Source organism: Lissotriton vulgaris, chromosome 3_1 (genome assembly GCF_964263255.1).
Source record: "Lissotriton vulgaris chromosome 3_1, aLisVul1.2, whole genome shotgun sequence".
NCBI lineage: Eukaryota > Metazoa > Chordata > Amphibia > Caudata > Salamandridae > Lissotriton > Lissotriton vulgaris.
The window spans coordinates 2,024,472,215-2,024,493,382 of NC_141689.1; the positions used below are offsets into that span (position 1 = coordinate 2,024,472,215).

General features: G+C 42.2%; 1 protein-coding gene across 1 annotated transcript in view; it reads left to right on the top strand.

Annotated features, from left to right (window-relative positions):
- Window positions 1-698: 698 nt before the first annotated feature.
- Window positions 699-21,168, top strand: part of TLR3 (toll like receptor 3) — a 489,232-nt gene continuing 468,762 nt past the window's right edge. Inside the window, exon 1 of the mRNA XM_086962543.1 lies at window positions 699-1,176. The gene's annotated coding sequence lies outside the window, so the exon portion shown is untranslated. The remainder of the gene's footprint in view (window positions 1,177-21,168) is intronic.

Below are 21,168 nucleotides of genomic sequence, written 5' to 3' on the forward strand. Positions count from 1 at the left end.
GTGTTGATGCGGCCTGTGCAAATAATTGCCGCTCGCCTCGAAGCAAAGTGAGTGCAGCCTGGAGTGTGAACGAACTCTCACTCTGCTTGACCTACAAATGTGCTTTCACTGGATAGTGCTAGCACTACTGTGCCTACAGTGAGGGGCATAAATAATTCGCCGGCGCGCTGGCAGTGTAAAGCTTTGAATTCTAAAGTGCCTGCACAACACACGACCCCCCACTCGCACCCCCACACACACTTGATGTACACATTTAGCCTAACATGCACAGACTGCAGTGCTGTACTATCTACTAAAATTCTTACACAGACTGTCAACACCGTCGACCTCTCCGGGCAGAGCAGGATGTGCAGATCTGTACTATGTACTCTCTGCCTGCCGCGCATGATGAAAGGAGCGGAGGTAGTAGCAGTGAGACTAGATTAGAAAGTCAAACAAAACCTCACCTTCGTTCAAAGTGCCACCTGTGTCTGTTGCCAGTTCCAGCCACATGTCTGTAGATAGTGTGGCTTTTAAGTAAACAAAATAATGCGCAGACTTTATGACAAAAATGTCAGTGAGATAGTGGCAGCCACGTGTTAACCTACAAATGTGCTTTTTATTGCTTACAGCGCTATCAGCTGCCTGCTGCTCAAATGTTATGACTCAGACTTTCCAGCATTGGACACAATAACGAGGATGTTTATTGTAAAATGCCCTTTAAACTGAGTGAAACCCGGCCTCCCATGCTGAGGTACTGGCAGTCGCCGCTGTCCGGTAGGAGGCCTGAACGTACTGGATGGAAGCAAATTGCATATGCCCAGCTCTCGACGAGTTGGAGGGAGGGCACTTCTCAGCCCCCCCCAGTCCCCCCCCCCACCTGACCTAGAAAACAATCTGCCCACTTGTAAGGGTGCGAGGGGCCGAGGCACACTTGCCTGGTCCTGCCAGGTGCACCGAGTCAGTGACTGGACTCCACACTGCCAGCACTCGGGCTCCTCTGCCTCGGCCCGCAGAGACCCTCAGCCTGAAGCAGCTCACCAGCAGCAATGCCTGAGGACAGCAAGCTGTGAACTGCTCTGAGGCATGATTTGTGGCGGGTTAGACCTGTTCTGTGCTCCAAGACAGTGAGAGACAGCCTCCGATAGTGCCCCTGCCTTCCGTACTGTGGAAGCCTAAGTAGCATAGTAACCACCGGTAAGTAGGGTTGACACCTTTTACAAATAAATACCTGCTATTTGTTCACCTTGTTTTAAAATTTAAGAGTCAAACGTGATATACAATGTTATAAAAATTGTGTTTATAAAGTTTATTCGTTTTTATAGATCACCTTTCTGTCTGTTTACTTTCATTACTAGCATTGATCATTAAGTTGGCAGCTCCAGAATATTGCAAAGTGATTTCATCTTCTTGTTTTAGTGTTTAAGGTATGTACTAATGAGGAAAAAAAAGACCCGCTTTAGGTGCTTTTCACAATTTTTGCAAAGGCAAAAAAAACTTCTCATGCCAACAAGAAGACAACCAGGTGTAACTCTACTGGTAAGTGGCCAGTTCAGGAGGACATACCTGTGAACTGTTGCAGTTAATAAAGGCAATAATCCAGAGAGGCTAGTCCAGCCCTGGTCAGACACAGGTGATTATGCATGTGCAGACTGAGAAGAATTTGCTACAGCATTTGAGCCAGACCAAGCCGGGTTGTCACTTCTTATTATTAAGGACTTAGGCTATTTATGAGGTGATGGTAATTTGTTTAGTTTGTGATGGTTTGCAGTGGGTTTCACTCTTACGCAGTGTACTTGTTCCTTTAATTTCTATAAGCACATTTGTGATATTTTCATTAACTTGTTAATCGTTAATTCCTTTTCTTATTTTAGTCTAGTGCTGGTGAAGGAGCTTTTTTCTAAATTACCATGTTTGGGCTTTCTTCTCTTTTTCTAGTCGTTGATACTGACAGTTGCTCCACAATTGTAATGATGATGACCTGCTAAATGACTATGGTTGAAACGCCATTGACGCCTTCCCTGGCAAAAAAAAATCAGAGGAAGCATTGAATGTTTTCTGTCTTTTGTGATTTGGTAACACTGTCTATAACTTTTTCCTGTTTTGCCATTATTATTTATGTTTACACCTATGTTTGTCCTTGTTATTGACATATGTTTGTGTAACCTTTGGAGCACTCTTTGTATTGTTGTGTATTTATACAAAATTCACTTTTACTAAAGAAAAATAATTATGTTTTTGATATAATTTGAGAAGGGTGCTGTCTCATCATTTATGTATTTTGATTATTGTGCAAAATCATTATTGTTCTCTTTGATTGCGTAGCCGAACCATTGTAGCATATAGATTGCATGAAAAGGAGAAGGCAGATCTTGATAGATACGGGGCATTCCTGCTCTCCCTCCAACATGCCGCTCAGTACAGCAGAGCAAGGTGTCTTGATGCGGTGCTCAGTGTGAAAGTTTGATAAATCTCACCCTCCGTGTAAGAAGCCTCATATTCCTTCTATTAAGTCAGTACCTGATATCTGAGCCAGTATAAAAATGGGTGTGTGATGCAGAATTTGACATGCATAACGAGTGGCAGTACTTTGCTGAAACAAATGTTGCAGCTAATATAATTAAAGACCTTGGGAGACATCTGTCATTGACAAACTCCTAGGTTCAGGTGTTGAAGTCGGATCACTGACATAATATCGAGCCCATTAATATCGAGTTACAAAAATATTGATGACAAAATATCGAGGGACAAAATATCGAGTTTCTATCTTCATACAGGTAAGTACAAAAATATCGACTCTAAAATATCGAGTGTAAATATTATAGACTGTCAAAATATCGTTTTTTTATATGTCTTAAAATTAAGTTAAAACTAATATAATAATAAATATATTTAATATAAACTTAGTTAAAATGATTAAATAAATGTAATATTAATAAATTATTAATGTAAATTACAAAAATATATAACAAAAATATTATATATATATATATATATAAATACATATTATTAACTAAACATATATAATATTTGTACCGTAGCATAGAAAAATGGTTAAAATTTATTGTAACAACTATAGTGAATTCAAAGTAGAAAAACGCTGGATAGCGTAGGGGTAAAAATTACTATTCCCACTCCAGTGGGTGCAACAGTAGGGAAAACGTTGGATGGCGTAGGGGTAAAAATTACTATTCCCACTCCAGTGGGTGCAACAGTAGGGAAAGCGCTGGATAGCGTAGAGGTAAAAATTACTATTCCCACTCCTGTGGGTGCAAAAGTAGGGAAAGCGATGGATAGCGTAGGGGTTAAAATTACTATTCCCACTCCAGTGGGTGCAACAGTAGGGAAAGCGTTGGATAGCGTAGGAGTAAAAATTACTATTCCCACTCCAGTGGGTGCAACAGTAGGGAAAGCGTTGGATAGCGTAGGGGTAAAAATTACTATTCCCACTCCAGTGGGTGCAACAGCAGGGAAAGCGTTGGATAGCTTAGGGGTAAAAATTACTATTCCCACTCCAGTGAGTGTAACAGTAGGGAAAGCGCTGGATAGCGTAGAGGTAAAAATTACTATTCCCACTCCAAAGAGTGCAACAGTAGAGAAAACATTGGATAGCGGAGGGATTAAAATTACTATTCCCACTCCAGTGGGTGCAACAGTAGGGAAAGCGTTGGATAGCGTAGGGGTAAAAATTACTATTCCCACTCCAGTGGGTGCAACAGTAGGGAAAGCGTTGGATAGCGTAGGGGTTAAAATTACTATTCACACTGCAGTGGGTGCAACAGTAGGGAAAGCGCTGGATAGCGTAGGGGTAAAAATGACTATTAATTAATTAACAATTAACAATTTTAATTAATTTACATAATTAATTAATTATTATTAAATTACTTCCCACCCTATCCCCCTATAAACTCACAACCCACTACAGAAAATAATGTACTAAATATTAATTATTTATCAATTAAATATTTATAATTAATTAACAACATATTTTAATTAATTACCAATTAATAATTAATTAACAATTATTATTAATTTACATAATTAATTACTTATTATTAAATTACTTCCCACCCTATCCCCCTATAAACCCACAACCCGCTACAGAGAATAATTTACTAACTATTAATTATTTATCAATTAAATATTTATAATTAATTACCAATTATATTTTAATTAATTACCAATTAATAATTAATTAACAATTATTATTAATTTACATAATTAACTAATTATAATAAAATTACTTCCCACCCTATTCCCCTATAAACCCACATCCCGCTACAGAAAATAATTTACTAAAAATTAATTATTAATCAATTATTATTTTTTACTAATTATATTTTAATTATTTATCATTTAATAATTAATTAACAATTATTATAAATTTACATAATTAATTAATTATAATTAAATTACTTCCCACCCTATTCCCCTATAAACCCACAACCCGCTACAGATTTATATTACACAATTATTAAAAAATATTAAAAACGACCTTATTTTCGATTTTTTTTTGTCTATATTCTATCTAGTCGATATTATGTCTAGTCTATATTTTTGATTCGATATTTTGGCTATTAATATCAATATTACTCGATATTTTTGTAGTCTATATTATGTCTGGTCGATATTTTGGCTAGTCTATATTTTTTACTCGATATTTTGTCCAAACGATATTTTGGAATCGATATTATGTCTGTTTACCGTTGAAGTCAATATGTGATTTGGAAATATTGCAAGGATGCATGGATGGGGACAAACTAAAACCACACATGTTAAACCTTTCCAGGGCAGAGTGATGTAAAGTAAACTTGTTTCAATACACATTTTGCAGGCCATACAAAGCAATGTGAGGGACTCAGAGGGCTGTATCAAAGCATATGAAAGTCCACATTTAAGCATTGCATTACGTTGTGCATAAGAGTAAGACGAGGAAGATGGTTGGGAAGCATCACTTAACTTTACAAATACATAGATTTGTATTGTGTGAAGCATGAATGTCAATATGCAAGCACGAATGTTTGGAGATACAGGGGCGGCTCCAGCGCTATGGCGGAGGAGCGTCGCCCCACTGCTTTTAACTAGCGCACAGCAAAGTAAAGGAAACATAAAATGATGATAACTTTGAGTTAATATCATTTTATGTTTCCTGCTGCTTTGCGGGCTGGCAGGTGGGCGAGAATGTTCTGCTCTTGGAGCAGGGCAGGAGTGGTTTGCCCACTACTAAGTGCACAATGAATGTTTGGTCGGCCCCTCAGGCCGCCCAAACAAGTCATGCACACTTTCCCTGTTCTCCAAGCAGGCTGCATTACAGTCTGCATGGGGAACAAACCCAGGCCCACATTCCCTGGTTGAGCGTCAACCCAGGACCCTAAAAACCAATCACAACGCTACTGGTTAGGGGATCCTTTTATGTGCTTCCTGTGCCTCGGTCTGACAGCGAGAGCAGGCGGAGAGACCCGGGGCCAGCGCGGCTTGGTATGTGTTGCTTTTATTATAAAATATTTTTACCGTCCCCCTCCCCTTCGCGCCCCCCACGCGTGCTCGCACTCGCCTCACCGCCCACAAATAATGCCAGATGCCACTGTATAGATATATTACAAAAAACAATTTGATGGACAGAATGTAGATCAATGTCTTACATTCACCCCAGTACGAGGATCTGGGCCTAAATCCATCGTTTTTTGCACTCCACACCACCCTGGGTTAGATAATGGCTTTATGCAAATCAGCTCTGACCCTGTGCCCCATGGGAACAGTCCAGTCCGAACTACACAGCCATATCTTTCCCAGACTGGAATCAAGCATCCGAGGACCGGACCGGTTTCGAGGTAACACCTCTCATCAGCCCGGCTAGCTTGACTCCAGTGGTGTGGAGGCTCTGGGACCCACGTCTGGGCTACCCCAGTACACTCAGGGAGAAAATTACAAAAAACAATTTGATGGACAGAATGTAGATCAATGTCTTACATTCACCCCAGTGCAAGGATCTGGGCCTAAATCCATCGTTTTTTGCACTCCACACCACCCTGGGTTAGATAATGGCTTTATGCAAATCAGCTCTGACCCTGTGCCCCATGGGAACAGTCCAGTTCGAACTACACAGCCATATCTTTCCCAGACTGGAATCAAGCATCCGAGGACCGGACCGGTTTCGAGGTAACACCTCTCATCAGCCCAGCTAGCTTGACTCCAGTGGTGTGGAGGCTCTGGGACCCACGTCTGGGCTACCCCAGTACACTCAGGGAGAAAATTACAAAAAACAATTTGATGGACAGAATGTAGATCAATGTCTTACATTCACCCCAGTACAAGGATCTGGGCCTAAATCCATCGTTTTTTGCACTCCACAACACCCTGGGTTAGATAATGGCTTTATGCAAATCAGCTCTGACCCTGTGCCCCATGGGAACAGTCCAGTCCGAACTACACAGCCATATCTTTCCCAGACTGGAATCAAGCATCCGAGGACCGGACCGGTTTCGAGGTAACACCTCTCATCAGCCCGGCTAGCTTGACTCCAGTGGTGTGGAGGCTCTGGGACCCACGTCTGGGCTACCCCAGTACACTCAGGGAGAAAATTACAAAAAACAATTTGATGGACAGAATGTAGATCAATGTCTTACATTCACCCCAGTACAAGGATCTGGGCCTAAATCCATCGTTTTTTGCACTCCACACCACCCTGGGTTAGATAATGGCTTTATGCAATGGACTGGGGTGAATGTGTGACATTGATCCACATTCTGTCCATCACCTGTTTTGTTTGCAATTGCTGCCATAAGTGCGCTGGGGATGCTCAGACGTGGGTCCCAGGCACTCCACACCACTGGAGTCAAGCTAGCCGGGCTGATGAGAGGTGTTACCTCGAAACCGGTCCGGTCCTCGGATGCTTGATTCCGGTCTGGGAAGGACATGGCTTTTGTAGTTCGGACTGGACTGTTCCCATGGGGCACAGGGTCAGAGCTGATTTGCATATTGCCATTGTCTAACCCAGGGTGGTGTGGAGTGCAAAAAAACGATGGAATTGGGCCCAGATCCTTGGACTGGGGTGAATGTGTGACATTGATCCACATTCTATCCATCACCTGTTTTGTTTGCAATTGCCGCCATAAGTGCGCTGAGGATGCTCAGACGTGGGTCCCAGGCACTCCACACCACTGGAGTCAAGCTAGCCGGGCTGATGAGAGGTGTTACCTCGAAACCGGTCCGGTCCTCGGATGCTTGATTCCGTTCTGGGAAGGACATGGCTTTTGTAGTTCGGACTGGACTGTTCCCATGGGGCACAGGGTCAGAGCTGATTTGCATATTGCCATTGTCTAACCCAGGGTGGTGTGGAGTGCAAAAAAACGATGGAATTGGGCCCAGATCCTTGGACTGGGGTGAATGTGTGACATTGATCCACATTCTGTCCATCACCTGTTTTGTTTGCAATTGCCGCCATAAGTGCGCTGGGGATGCTCAGACGTGGGTCCCAGGCACTCCACACCACTGGAGTCAAGCTAGCCGGGCTGATGAGAGGTGTTACCTCGAAACCGGTCCGGTCCTCGGATGCTTGATTCCGTTCTGGGAAGGACATGGCTTTTGTAGTTCGGACTGGACTGTTCCCATGGGGCACTGGGTCAGAGCTGATTTGCATATTGCCATTGTCTAACCCAGGGTGGTGTGGAGTGCAAAAAAACGATGGAATTGGGCCCAGATCCTTGGACTGGGGTGAATGTGTGACATTGATCCACATTCTGTCCATCACCTGTTTTGTTTGCAATTGCCGCCATAAGTGCGCTGGGGATGCTCAGACGTGGGTCCCAGGCACTCCACACCACTGGAGTCAAGCTAGCCGGGCTGATGAGAGGTGTTACCTCGAAACCGGTCCGGTCCTCGGATGCTTGATTCCGTTCTGGGAAGGACATGGCTTTTGTAGTTCGGACTGGACTGTTCCCATGGGGCACAGGGTCAGAGCTGATTTGCATATTGCCATTGTCTAACCCAGGGTGGTGTGGAGTGCAAAAAACCGATGGAATTGGGCCCAGATCTTTGGACTGGGGTGAATGTGTGACATTGATCCACATTCTGTCCATCACCTGTTTTGTTTGCAACTGTATAGATATATAGCAACCTCTACAAATAATGTTCATTTGTGGGAATGTGGCGAATGCTACACCTGCACAAATTATGTGGAAAGTGGATTCCACAGTGATGGTATGTGTTTAATGAATACTTTGCACACGTGCTGCATGAGGCAATACATATTTAGAGAGGTTATTTAGTAATTACATTATTGTTGTCATGGTAGTTGTTCCTTCCATCCAATGCTAAAAAATAACTCACACACGGCACTGTAGCCCAATGGCACAACGTGTCCTCTGTTGGTGCAATAAAAAAGATGTTGTAACCCCACTTCGAGAAAGTCAAAATGTTATATTAGCGATAAACATGTTGCGGTTTTGCTCTGTCCTTGTAAAATAAGACTGCAAAAAAAAGCAGTGAAGAGCTCCGTAATGTAACTTATGAATATGCGTTGTTTCAACTATATGTGCTGGCCTGTGGTCTGTCCACACTTCAACCACATAACAGTGTGCATCTCAAACATTTATTGGCTGTCGCTTTGAGTGAATTATAGCAATGTTAAAGTATTGATGTTAATGTTAATGTTAGGCTGCATTTATAAAGCGCACTGACACCGGAGGTTTCAGTGATAAGATGTCACTTCTGTGTGGCCAAATGGCATGCAGGGTGTCATAAAAATGTTTTTCAATTTTCTTGCGTGGACAAATGGCACAATGTGTAGCACAAACATGTCTTGGATGACCTTCTCATCAGGAAATATGATGCAACATTATGCAAATTGAGTGGATACACCCAGGAAATGATGCAACAGGACTGGCAGCATATACTAGGAAGAGTCTGAAATATAATTTCACTTTCTCTTAGTGATTGGTCCTTGCTGGTTGTGCCTGGAGGTATTAGTGAATTTGGGAGAGCTTTGTGAAGTTTGTGCCTTGTCAATTGTGTTCAGTTTGTTTCAAAATTGTCTAGTTGTGTTGCATGTGTCTTCTTTGTGTGTCAATAAGTGTGGTATATTGTGCAGTTCGTAATTGTCTGTCTGTTGCTGGGAGTTTGCTAGTTCATTATGGTAGGTGTGTGCAGAGGTGTTAGTGGTCAGTTTTTTTCGTGTTCGTAGTGTTTGGGTGTGGTAGGGTTATGTCTGGGAAGGGAAGATTGAGCAATGTCAAGGAGAGGGAGGTAATATGGCTCATCATCCACTACCTCCTTCAAATGCTTGGGTCTGAAGACTGTGTGAGCCAAGGCTACAGTCTGGAAGGGAGACGAGTGAGTTGGGTGCAGATTCACAAACGCTTGACCCATGTCACATCTGTAGAGCACAGGATCAACCAGCTGCATAACCCATGGGCTGATGTTGCTGCCAGGGAAGCAGACCCTTTGGACCTCCTTGGATTTGAAATTGCTGGACCTATAGGTATGTAGAGCTAATCATTCGTGATATAACATGATTATGTGAGTTATACATATTTGTTTAAGGTGCTCATACATGGCTGATGGTTCTACAGTGAGATAGTGCTTGACTCCAGGGGACGTTCACTACATTGTGCCCTGAGGTACAAAGATTGTGTGTGGCAGCTTTTCAAAACCCTTGCCACAAGGGTATTACAAAAGGTGGTGCAAACGCTTGTGCAACCTCCAATTTAATCATTATAGTTGTATTCATATTTGTGCACCATCCTTATGAGAGGGTCTTTTCTAGCTGTTATGCAATTTCACCCCTCCCTCACGTTTACTGTTCAATAGGTACCCATACTCGAAGGAGACACATTGGAGGAGCATTCTCCTCAAAACACTTTGCAAGGACCACTCAGCATACATTCTTCCCTTGCTTGCCGTGGTCCGCCTGTGATTCTGACCCCTGATCCGATTCTACCATATACTCTGCAGCAAGCATTTGCGAAGACTGGCACGACCATGCTGACCAATACCAATTGTGATGTGTATGTTATGATGTCTCTGTCCTGTAGTATTGTAACTGAAAAACATAAATAGGAGTTTGAAAAAAATATTAGAGGGTCTTTTCTCAATTCTATGCTTGCTAGGCCCTAGCAGAATGAGGGAAATACGTTGGTTCTGCACCTGAGATGTGTAATGGAACCATGCGCAAAACCTTTGGATTTACAGACGATGACTTAACTGCACTAATAGGACAGGTGATGACAAGTGATAATTCATCTTCCTTACATCAAGGTAACAATGAGGAGTGGAATAATCTGTTATATTTGAGAAAGAAATTTAAACGCATGGAGTCTCATGCACATTACATGCTCGAATATCTGCGAGCAGGGGTTATACCATCTGGCCTAAGAGTACAGAATGTCCCTGCCCTATTTGTAGAAATTCGTAAGTTCCTGGAGCGGTGGTCACACATAGCGAACCGCTGCTCCAGGGACTGGATGATTCTTATAATAGAAACAGCTAGAGAGGTCATGGCAGTGTTGAGTCAGGAAATAACAACATTGGAAGAAAAATTGAAGACTTCTACGCCTCTGGAAGAAGCCAAAGCTAGACTTGAAAGAATCAACACAGACATGAAGGATTTTGAGATATACCTAACAAATAAAAAAACTGAAAAACTAACGAAGGACATCAGGTGATATACTGAAGATAAGGCATATCCATACCTTAATCTGTCCTACTACCAGGATTGGAATCAAAGACAGGGTCGCCAAGGGTACACAAAAAGCTACAGAAGAAGGATTATCAACTTCTGTGACACATATTCGTCTGATTCAGACAATGAAAATGCTCAAGATTTGGCAGGAGCCCGTTATGATCCCCGTCCATATAGGGGTTGGCAAATAGTACAACAACCATTCCGTGGCCAGTCTCCTTTTTTACAGAGGGGACAATACAGAGGGAGAAACAAAAGATGGGCACCAGACAGGGGGGAACCACAACAGATGGCCCCTCAACATCAACATCCATACTTGAAAACCTGCAACCAGCAGTATTGGCAGTAGATGAGTCTACTAGTGAGGTTGACCACATGAACGAAGATGTGTTACCGATCTTTAATCTTTCCTCAGTGAATTTGAATCTAGAGGAACGGCTTGTTCTCAGCCGTGGTCTCTCATTTGTCCCTTGTACCCGTCCCAACCTGTTTAAATTGCATAAATATCTCTTCTCCTTTTTTAGTTAAGTGAGACTGAAAAAATTCTTCCTTGATTGACCCATGGAACATGATGACGAAAATCAGTCGAAGTGCAAACCTCCGTCTCAGTTTACTCCTACCTTGGATATGGTGGGACCAGAGGTTAACATCTTTGAACAGAATGTGATCAAAGAGATAGCTCGGGTTATTAAACATCTCCCCTATATGCGCAACAATCTTTCACATCTAGAGAATATGGCCCTTAATAACATCAAATCAACAAAGATCTCATCATAAAGCATTGAGAAAAGGGCGGTGGGATAGTTGTTATGGATAAAATGGACTATAAAAATAACATTTCTAAGATGCTTGCCATTCCTCAACATTATTAAAAATCACACCCCAGGGAATTATCAAAACTGAAAACAACTATTCAAGAACTGACAGGCAGAGCATTAGATCGAGGTGACATCTGTCAGGAGGAATACAATTTCCTCAATTAGTGTTGTCCTAAAAACCCAGCTCTGTATGGGTTGCCAAAGACGCATAAAAATGTAATGGATCCCCCTCTGCGCCCCATTATCTTGACTATTGGCTCAAGTACCGAGTATCTTTCTAAATATGTCGATTCTTATCTATGCCCATTGACACAGAATTGTGCCTCCTGTATCCGGGATACGGGTGACATCATTAGCAAAATTGAAGGTATGCCGTACAATCCTAATGCAGAGATATTGGTGACGCTTGATATTGAAGCATTGTACAAGAACATCCCTCAATGTCAAGCATTACAAGCAGTGGCATCACTCTTACAGAGCTCCCCTGGAGAGAGGCCAGATAGCTTTATACTCGAGTGCCTTGGGTTATTTCTTATGAACAATTTTTTTGACTTCAATGGATCTATATAGCAACAAGTAAAGGGCACCAGTATGGGAGCTTTGTGTGCTCCGAGCATAGCGAACACCAACATGGGTGAGTGGCAGATCAAAAATGTCTTTAATAAGGTGGCTCCATTTTTTGACGGTATCGGAACATGGAGACGCTTCATTGATGACATTTTTTTTATCTGGAAAGGAGACAGTGACTCGTTACGTGAATATATACTGTGGCTAAATGCAAGTGATAACAATTTGAATTTCACTGTTAAAAGTAGTTCCCACAATGTCGAATTTTTAGACATTCTAATCTCTGGATCAAGTAACATCCTTGACATCAGCTTGTTCAGGAAACCAACGGCCAAAAATACCATACTGCAGTATCAAAGCGTTCATCCGGCATGTCAGAAAGATTCGATTCCCTTTGGAGAGTTTCTGAGTGTTAGGTGGAATTGCACTAGTATCTTGGATTTTCATAAACATGGAGATGCCCTAAGAACATGATTACTAGCTAGGGGCTATCCTCGTAGACTAGTTAGACATGCCTACGAAAGGGCCAAGTACTATAACCGTGATGCTCTTTTAGGGGGGACACATTGCACTTCACAAAATCAAGTGGTATGTGTCGTCAATCACTCTCCGTTCAATTTTAAAATAAAAAATATCATACAAAAAAATTGGAACATTTTGAACACCAATGAGAATGAAACTCAGCCAGAATTACCACTGGTGGCCAATCGGAGAAATCGGAATCTGCATAATATTATGCTACAGACTACCACGACGGGCTTACCAGTCATTGTAGGAAACCACAAATGTGGGTCTTGCCATGCGTGTAGCACTGCCATTGTCACAGACTCCATTCAATATCAGGGAGTCAATGTAAAGTTAAAAGATCTTACAAATTGCAGGAGCCATAATATCATATATATGTTGACATGTCCTTGTAAGCTGGCATAAATTGGGGATACGTCGCATGAGTTTCGCATAAGATACGGCAAACATAAATCTGCTATTCGTACGAGTAAAATCACAGCCCGCTTGTCCAACATTGTTTGGACAAACAGCACTCTGAAGGAGATATCAGGTGGTGCATTTTGGAAAAGATTCAAGGCCAAGCAAGCACACCAATTGACGTTATTGGTAAAAGAATGGAAACCTTTTGGATTTTTACCCTTGACAGTGTCAAGTATGGACTGAATGAAGACTTCCAGTGGAATGTTACTAAATCTTGGTAAAGATCATCTGGTGTAGCTATGTGGAATGGTTGTAGTTATTTGCCTGTACAAATGTGTGGCTGTTCACCCTCTCAGAGGTCATTTCTCGTCTACTGTATTCAAGGTGGGTTATTTTATAGCCTCTTTTCTGAGACATAGGTTATTTTATCGTCTTTTCTCTGAGACATTAGTTATCCCTGCTATAGTGGATCGCTATTAAGATGGTCATTCCCTGTATTAGACGGCTGTCTAATTCTAAAATGCATTTGGGTGGCTGCTACCCATATCAGTCACTTTGTAGATAAGTTACCTTGAAGACATGTTATACCAGGCACTATTGTATTGGACGGCTGTCTAATTGCAGAATATAGTAAGCATGAACAGTGAGATGGGGCACCTAATTTTATTTTTTAACATATAGTCAATATGATCGTAATAACATTGCGCAACCCAAGATAGCGGACCGATTTTGAAGGGTTAGTCTGAACTTAGTTTCTACTAAGTACTCCACTTGAGCGCCGTCTAGTTATGCGCGTTTTGTACATCTGAGCCCTGCCTACAGTGATTACCTACACTGAAAATCTTATCCGACCTTCTGTGTGACTGTTTCCCTACCATTGAGGTAGGGAGACAGTCCGATTGAGGATCTGGGCTTATGAGAAAAGGTGAGTCCGAGGGTCCATGTGATCCCTTTGCTTTGAGCAGGGTAGTGGGCCGCTGAAGTCGTATTGAGAGTCGTTATAAAGTGGTTAAGAGAAGCCATTGTCGTTAGTCGGGTGAAGGGTGCTTTATCTGTAAAACCGTGTAAAACCAAGATACGGTAATATCGCAGTACTCCTCTAGCATCGGCGATCAGCGCCGTTGGTTGGGTATTTTATCGGCATAACTATGTTCCATATAAATAATACCACATTACTGCATTGCTTTGGGATCGAGGAAAAGGGCTGGGAATTGATGGCTCCTAGCTGCTGTTGCACATCACTGGTGTGAGATGAATACAGATTTTGTTCTTCGTCCCCCATCATCATCACACCAGCAATGTCTGCTAAGGAGACATCTATTCCATATGGCCAAGAATGCCCCCTTCCAACCTCGTAATGGGTCTTAGATACCTCTGGACTCCTTCAAGTGTGTCCACTAATTTCTCCATCCCCAACTTGACAGTTTCTACCATGCAGTGCTGGACCCCTACCACTCTACTTTGAAACATGACTTAGGGATCACCAGAGTCCATGCTATCAGTATGGTGAACAGGTGGATAATATATAGCCTGGCTGGTTCATTTAGAGAACCTGCAACGTATATCAAACAGAACCTGTTTGAGCCCAAGAGTGCACTGTTCACAAATCCTGTGAGGTATATCTACAATTTAGCTTCACCTTATTTGGAGAACCAACATCGATTCCCCTTGCAAGAACATAGGAGGAGTGTGTATATTTTCCAGGACTTGATTGAAGGGGGTAGGGTGCAGTCAAGGTCAGGTTGATGGTCATCAACAGGCTGTTGTACAGGAAATTAGAACATTGGAATGTTGGGAGCTCCATTGAAAATAATGGAGTGCTCTGGGCTTATAGTGGCTCGTATAAGCCTGGAGCTCCAACATTCCAATAAATCTTTGTTCACAGCACTGGCTGTGAACAAAGGTTTCAGGGAGCCTGAGGGGATTCGAATTCCCTCACGCTCCCATAAGGCTTTGTTCTTTTTTGTTAGAACATTCTGCCCTCTTGTGGCAGAATGTTCTAATAGCCTTATAGCCCTTTGTAGCTGGGCTATACCAGCTATTATATTCGCTCTCCCTTGTTAAAGGCCCCCGCCGAACGCTGGAGAGGGCCTTCAATAGCCGGTATAGCCCTCTACGGCAGGCTATAAGGCTACATTAGGTCTGTAAGATGATGAGATAAATGTTACTATTCTTCACTTACTGATTGACATTTTTTTTAAAACAGCCGTTATCTATGACAGGCTAACATAACAGTTTGCCCTAGACCTTCATTTTTCATCAATATATTAAAGTATATAAAAATGTAGGGTTAGCAATATATTTTCCAGGTGGGCGTTCGTCACACCATCAATTTCAGTGTTTACATTGTAGATTATAGTATCTGACATCCTTGGTGTGTTTTAAAACAAATTCACTTATAGCCTCCTGTTTTTGCATATTTATTTGTTTATGCTCTTAGGACTCAGCAAACCTTACCAATGCTGAGCAATGCTAGTGTGCTTGTGCTCTTTCCTTTCAACAATGTTGTTTAGCTTTACACCCAGAACTCTTTTTTTCATAACATGTAAGTCCCTAGTAAAGTAGTACTACCCAGGGCCTGTTAATTACATGCTACTAGTGTCCACGTTACACTCATTGTAGCACACACCTATGTAGGACTTTACCCATGATTGTGGCCTGCTAGGGCAGACAGTGTGTGTATATTTGGACAGCCATTTGGACCTGGCATGATAAACCTCTTTGCAGACTGCGGACTACATATATACATATGTCACCCCTGTGGTAGGCCCAAAACAGGCCAGAAGGCAGGATGCAATGTATTTAAAAAATATTATGTACTTTGAAATTGATATGTCCTGGTAAGGATAAAATGATGAATGCAGTTTGTCAACACTGTAAGGTTTACATCTCCCTAAGGAAGACATTGGCTTACCTTATGACATATCATAAGTGGTAACAGTCAATGGGAATCAAGTAGGAAAAAAACTTTTGGTGTGTGAGGAATTGCATGATAGAACACTATGCAATGGAAATGTTGGATTTGAAGTGAAAAATCTGTAAATACCATGTTTCCTAATGGAACATTATGTTTTCCTGACGATTTGGTGACTGTAGCCTGTATCTTAGGTCACATGATCAGGTGTAACTTCCTGTTTGTCTTTGTGTATTGATTTGACAGTGAGATAAAAAGGCCATAGATGTTGGCAAGATGGACCATCTCAAACTTGATAAGGCGGGAAGGGTGTCACCTGACACACTTGCACATCACATAAGCTCTGCTGAACAGATTCTGTTTCAGTTTTTATTTCATTAAGATACGGAACTCCTATGGAGGTCCACATAACATAACCACACAAAAAAACAAAAATACATAATACATATTAAAAACAATATGAATCTCTAGGCCAAAACACACATAACCGTTTACTACAAACTGTGGTGTCTGGTGACATTTGAAAGTGGTGAGGCGTAAAATTAGTGGTGGAGCACACCGTGGCAAGCGAGTGTAGCGAGCAAGCCTGAACGACCTAAGGAGGGTTCGGGGGGTTTTCCCCCCAAGAAAATTTTGAAAAATGAGTGGGCAAATGGTGCATTTTCAAGACTTTCGGAAGTCACTGTGCTAAACAGAAGCAGGGCACTGCCTTCCCTCAAACTATCATCAGTTCCAAGGCCCCATGAATAAACCAGTCTAAATTGCAATAAACCACAATTCATTTTAATAATGTTGCATAAATAGGTTGTATCTGTCTACTGAGCCCGTGCCTACGTGAGATAAAGTAGAATTCATGATGGCCCAACAGACTAAAATACCTACTTTTTCCACATAGATTTGAATATCATATTGGTTAGTGTTCATTTTTTGAATCTCAATAATATGCATAAAGGCAACTTGCATAAACTAAAAACACTTCTGTGTGACGGGATGAAATGCTGTACAACTTAAAGCTGTGTCGGTCAAATGTGCTGTACATTGTAGAGGTAAACATAAACTGTATTGATCATGTAAGGAATGCTAATATAAAAGTTAATGTTTAGATTTTTAGTTTCTTTAATTATACAATGATTGCAGTATTTGATTTCCCCACATGACATCAAAGCTCATCCTGCATAGTCATGTTCAAAAACTTCAATGCTGCTGAGTGTGACACTTTTTCCCGTGTTCCAACACTAGAGCAGGTTTCTCATTATACAACCTTGGTTTCCTGCTAGGCCGTCAGTATCACCATGATGCCAGTGTTTACACTGCCTCATTATGGCAACCCAGCATTGCCAATGCCATCAGTTTCAAACTGCCCCCTTATACAAAATACCACTGCAATATCCAAAGCACTACTTGTGGAAATACGAAAAACATCAATGTCATAGCAGAAACCGAATTCTCTTGGTACTTCTAAGATGCCAGTGGCTATTCAGTCCCAGTAGGAACACCACGCTCCGCCATGGCAGTTTCTACACTCCTCCACTATATAAATATGAGTGTGCCACCAGGAACTACACATCATTGTCATGCAAGCAAGAAAAATGTCCTCGGATATACAGCAACTATACCATACCATAATCCATACTGCCTATTAATATACTGCACTGTTGTGATGTCCAACACTTCACTTTAGAGGTCCTTTCAGTGCAAACACGCACACTGTCCTGGATTATAAAGCACCACTCTAATTTGAAACTGCGTCCACATTGCTGACATACACACAGCTTTATTGGCATGGCGAAACCCATATTGTGCAGCTACAGTAAGCACCCTGCCACTGTGACGGCATTCGAAAACCCCTGATGTTAGTGCATTTATTTAATTTCTTTCCTTTCCTCATCATACTCACAGAATTTAGTCTGTCTTTGTTCTTTTATATTGTAGACATACGCATTTCACGCTGGCGACTGTCACCATGATAATGTTATGCTTAACAGTTGTCATAAGAATATTCTGATTCCCAATGGAAAACAATTAGGGACACACACCTGTCTGCAGTGGAGGCCACATTGGACTAGGAATGTCCACTCTGTCTCACACCATCACAATTCCAATAGCCTGTCAGGCAGTGGTCTGCATCTCTGGGTGCTCTGGTGGGCTCTATATTCTTTTATTGGCCATATTCTCTCCTCTGTGTATTTCTGGCCAGCGGGGGTGGAACTGCCCCGGGCATTCCGCCTGAGATCACACAGCCCTACTCTGCATCAGGCCTGGGCATCTCTGGCTGGCAAGCACACCTTCGCCGAGATGCACGCGGGGACTCTTCCACCCCCCACCCCCACCCCCCGCCCGGAATCAGTTGCCTGTGGGCCCAGCTCCACAGCTCCATACTCCATTGAGACTATGTATTTCTTCTCTCTGGGCCGGACCACGATCAATTTGGGCAGTGCTTTATAGGTCATTATTAAAACAGCACTCAAAGTTTCAAAATGCCAAGAAAGTAGTCGGTCTGATTGATCTACTCAAGCATCGACTTGGCCATTGATTTTTCTGCCAGTATAAGGCAGAGTCCAAGCTGGAGGGTGCAAGGAAAAGCCCAGTATTCAACATGTAGAGTGGCTGCCCCTAATAGGAAGCACATCTTAGTTTGTAGGGTAAAAGAGGCAGGTTGACCCCGCTACACATGTCAACAAATATACTGTCACATAAATGGCACAGCATTTAACCAGACCATGTTATCTAAGAAAACTACCTTACATGTTGTTTGACCTAGACGGGACCTACATCAGATTGCAAGTAAAGAAAGTCTTTAATACACAAGACATCATCTTGGTGTAGGATGTAGCGGCTAAAGTTGAACTGATATCTAATCTTACGGTGTGACACTATGTTTTGCCTGTTCGCCTCTGCCACCTACCTTCACTCTTCTCCGTCACCACCCACTCACCAGGGGTTTCATGCCAGGCAAGGACGCTCAGGGTATGCCACTCATTGTTTATTTCTCTGATCCGTCACGGAGATGATCCGCCTGTTGTCCTCCACTGGTATGGGGCTCACCTGCACGACCCATGCAATCCGTGTCTTGTCTGAGTGACGCAGTGGCTTCCAGAAAGTTCTAGTGTGCAGACAAGTGCAGGAAGCAGTCTGAGGTCGAGTCTGCGCAGACTCGAATCCTCGGCTTCCAGCCTACCACACCCCTCTCCCAACTCGTTACAGGGGTCGGTCCCACCACATCCAGTAATGAGTTTGGAAAGAGCTGGGTGACAGTCTCCACTCTGATTGACGTGGAGGGTTAGCGATATCGGGCTTGGACTTAAAACGCCCAGGGCTAACTTTCCCTCCACCCCATCAGGGGATGGAGACTGGGCCCTGAAGCTAGGTCTTTGCCAAGCTGATGACATCACAGCCCGGCAAACACTTAGGCTCCTTAGGGTCGTACGGGGAGTCCATCACATCACGTGACATGCTTCGCTTCCAGTCACGGCGCGCAGCGGTAATCCTGGTGAGTGGTCGGCAGGCTGACAGCGGCTGTGTTGATGATGTGTTCACTATTGTGGAGACAAAATTAGAAGTAAAAAAACAGATTTCTTTTTAAAATAAATAAAATATGATTGCGCACTTTTGGGAAAGGGGCCCTCAGGGAGAAACAGCCACTGCTACAAAGTGACAACATGCATAGTACCATGCACAGTATGTTAAATAACTGCAGATCTAAAAGTACAGTTCTATAGGTGCAACCTTTAAACAAGGCAGCATTTGCAGCATGATCAAAAATGCGTAAACATCATGTAACAATTTCCATGACCCTAAAAAACGTTATACTTTATACTATGCCATCTGACCATAGACGCATGCTTGTTCCGAACACTAAAAGGGGAAATCATGTGCCATAGTAAAACAGAAAAGTATAGCATATAGGTGAGATTAATACATTCAATATCCTATCCACAAAGGTGCAACATGCAACGTACAACATGCAAAGTGCAAAAAGTGCAAAATAATTTTATTTAAACAACCCTAAGAAGTAGGTATTGCATTAATTTAGGAAAACCACCAGGAATACTCCAGGGTCCAAATTTATATTTTAAAAAAACACCCCACCTTACAGACACCGAATCCCTAATAGATATCCATAAAAGATCTACAAATTTGATCAATCTTATTGCGTATCCCTTCATTAATTGGAAACAATACAAATGTGTGTGCCTCCAATCCGGAATGGATGTTATGTTTAATAAACAAAGGCATTACAACCTGACGACAAACATTTTGTAACGCAGGACACACAAATAAAACGTGGTTCAGATCTTGAATATATAACTGGCACAGCTCACATCTTCTTTCCTTTTTAATTTTGTCCCACATGCCAGAAACCACGCGTACGGGGAGCAAATCCAGTCTCAGCAATAAAACCAACCTTTTGATCCCATGGGGCAGATTCCAACTTAAATCAGGCTGAGGCTTGTTCCACAGATTGCTCTTCTGTACTACCAAATTAAGCAGCTTTGACTGGTTTAGGGCAATATCTCTGGTCAAACTTATTTTACACACTGAGCCCTTTATTAGACCGTTCGACAAAAAGATTCTAAATTTAGATCGAACCCCTGCTCAAAGGCCCTGAAAAATGAGGTTGGTTCTATCAGGAGAGAAAAAATCTCACATTTTAAGGCTGCCCACAATGTTCCCTCATCACTACCTAGGAGTGCATTTCCCCACCTCAAACTGCTGCCTGAGAAAAAGAATAGGAAGATAGTGATGGAGCGAGATTTAAACTCGTAAAGTTAAACTTCCATAATATAATAACAGTACTAATGGCATGGGTTGAATAACTAATCAACTTAGTTTTAAAATTGCACACATTACATGCGGGATTAATATGCTTTTATGTTGCACTTGCAAGTTCGTGAAAAAAGAATAAGCTAACCTTGTCTTTTGTTTTGTCAGTAATAAATGCGGCTGTTTAAATAATGGCATGTGCTTTATTATTTATGTGCAATGTGTTTTGTCGTGTCTTTTCTGTGGCAAGGGCTCGTGAAGATTCCTGATGGCCTTAAAAAAGAAGGTTTTTATAATGCTGCTTTTTGTGCTTCGGCTAGATAACATAATTAACTTGGTTAATATTTAGAAGAGGGGGTGGGTAACAGAATGGGTCTCAATTCTCTAATTAATTACTGTCTTGTGTTTGTTTAAATACTAGTTCCCTGATAGGCCTTTGGGCCTACGCAAAAGATGGCGTTTTATGAAACCTGTCCAGAAAGGAGCCTTGCACGCATATGATGTGGAAAAGTTTACCACGT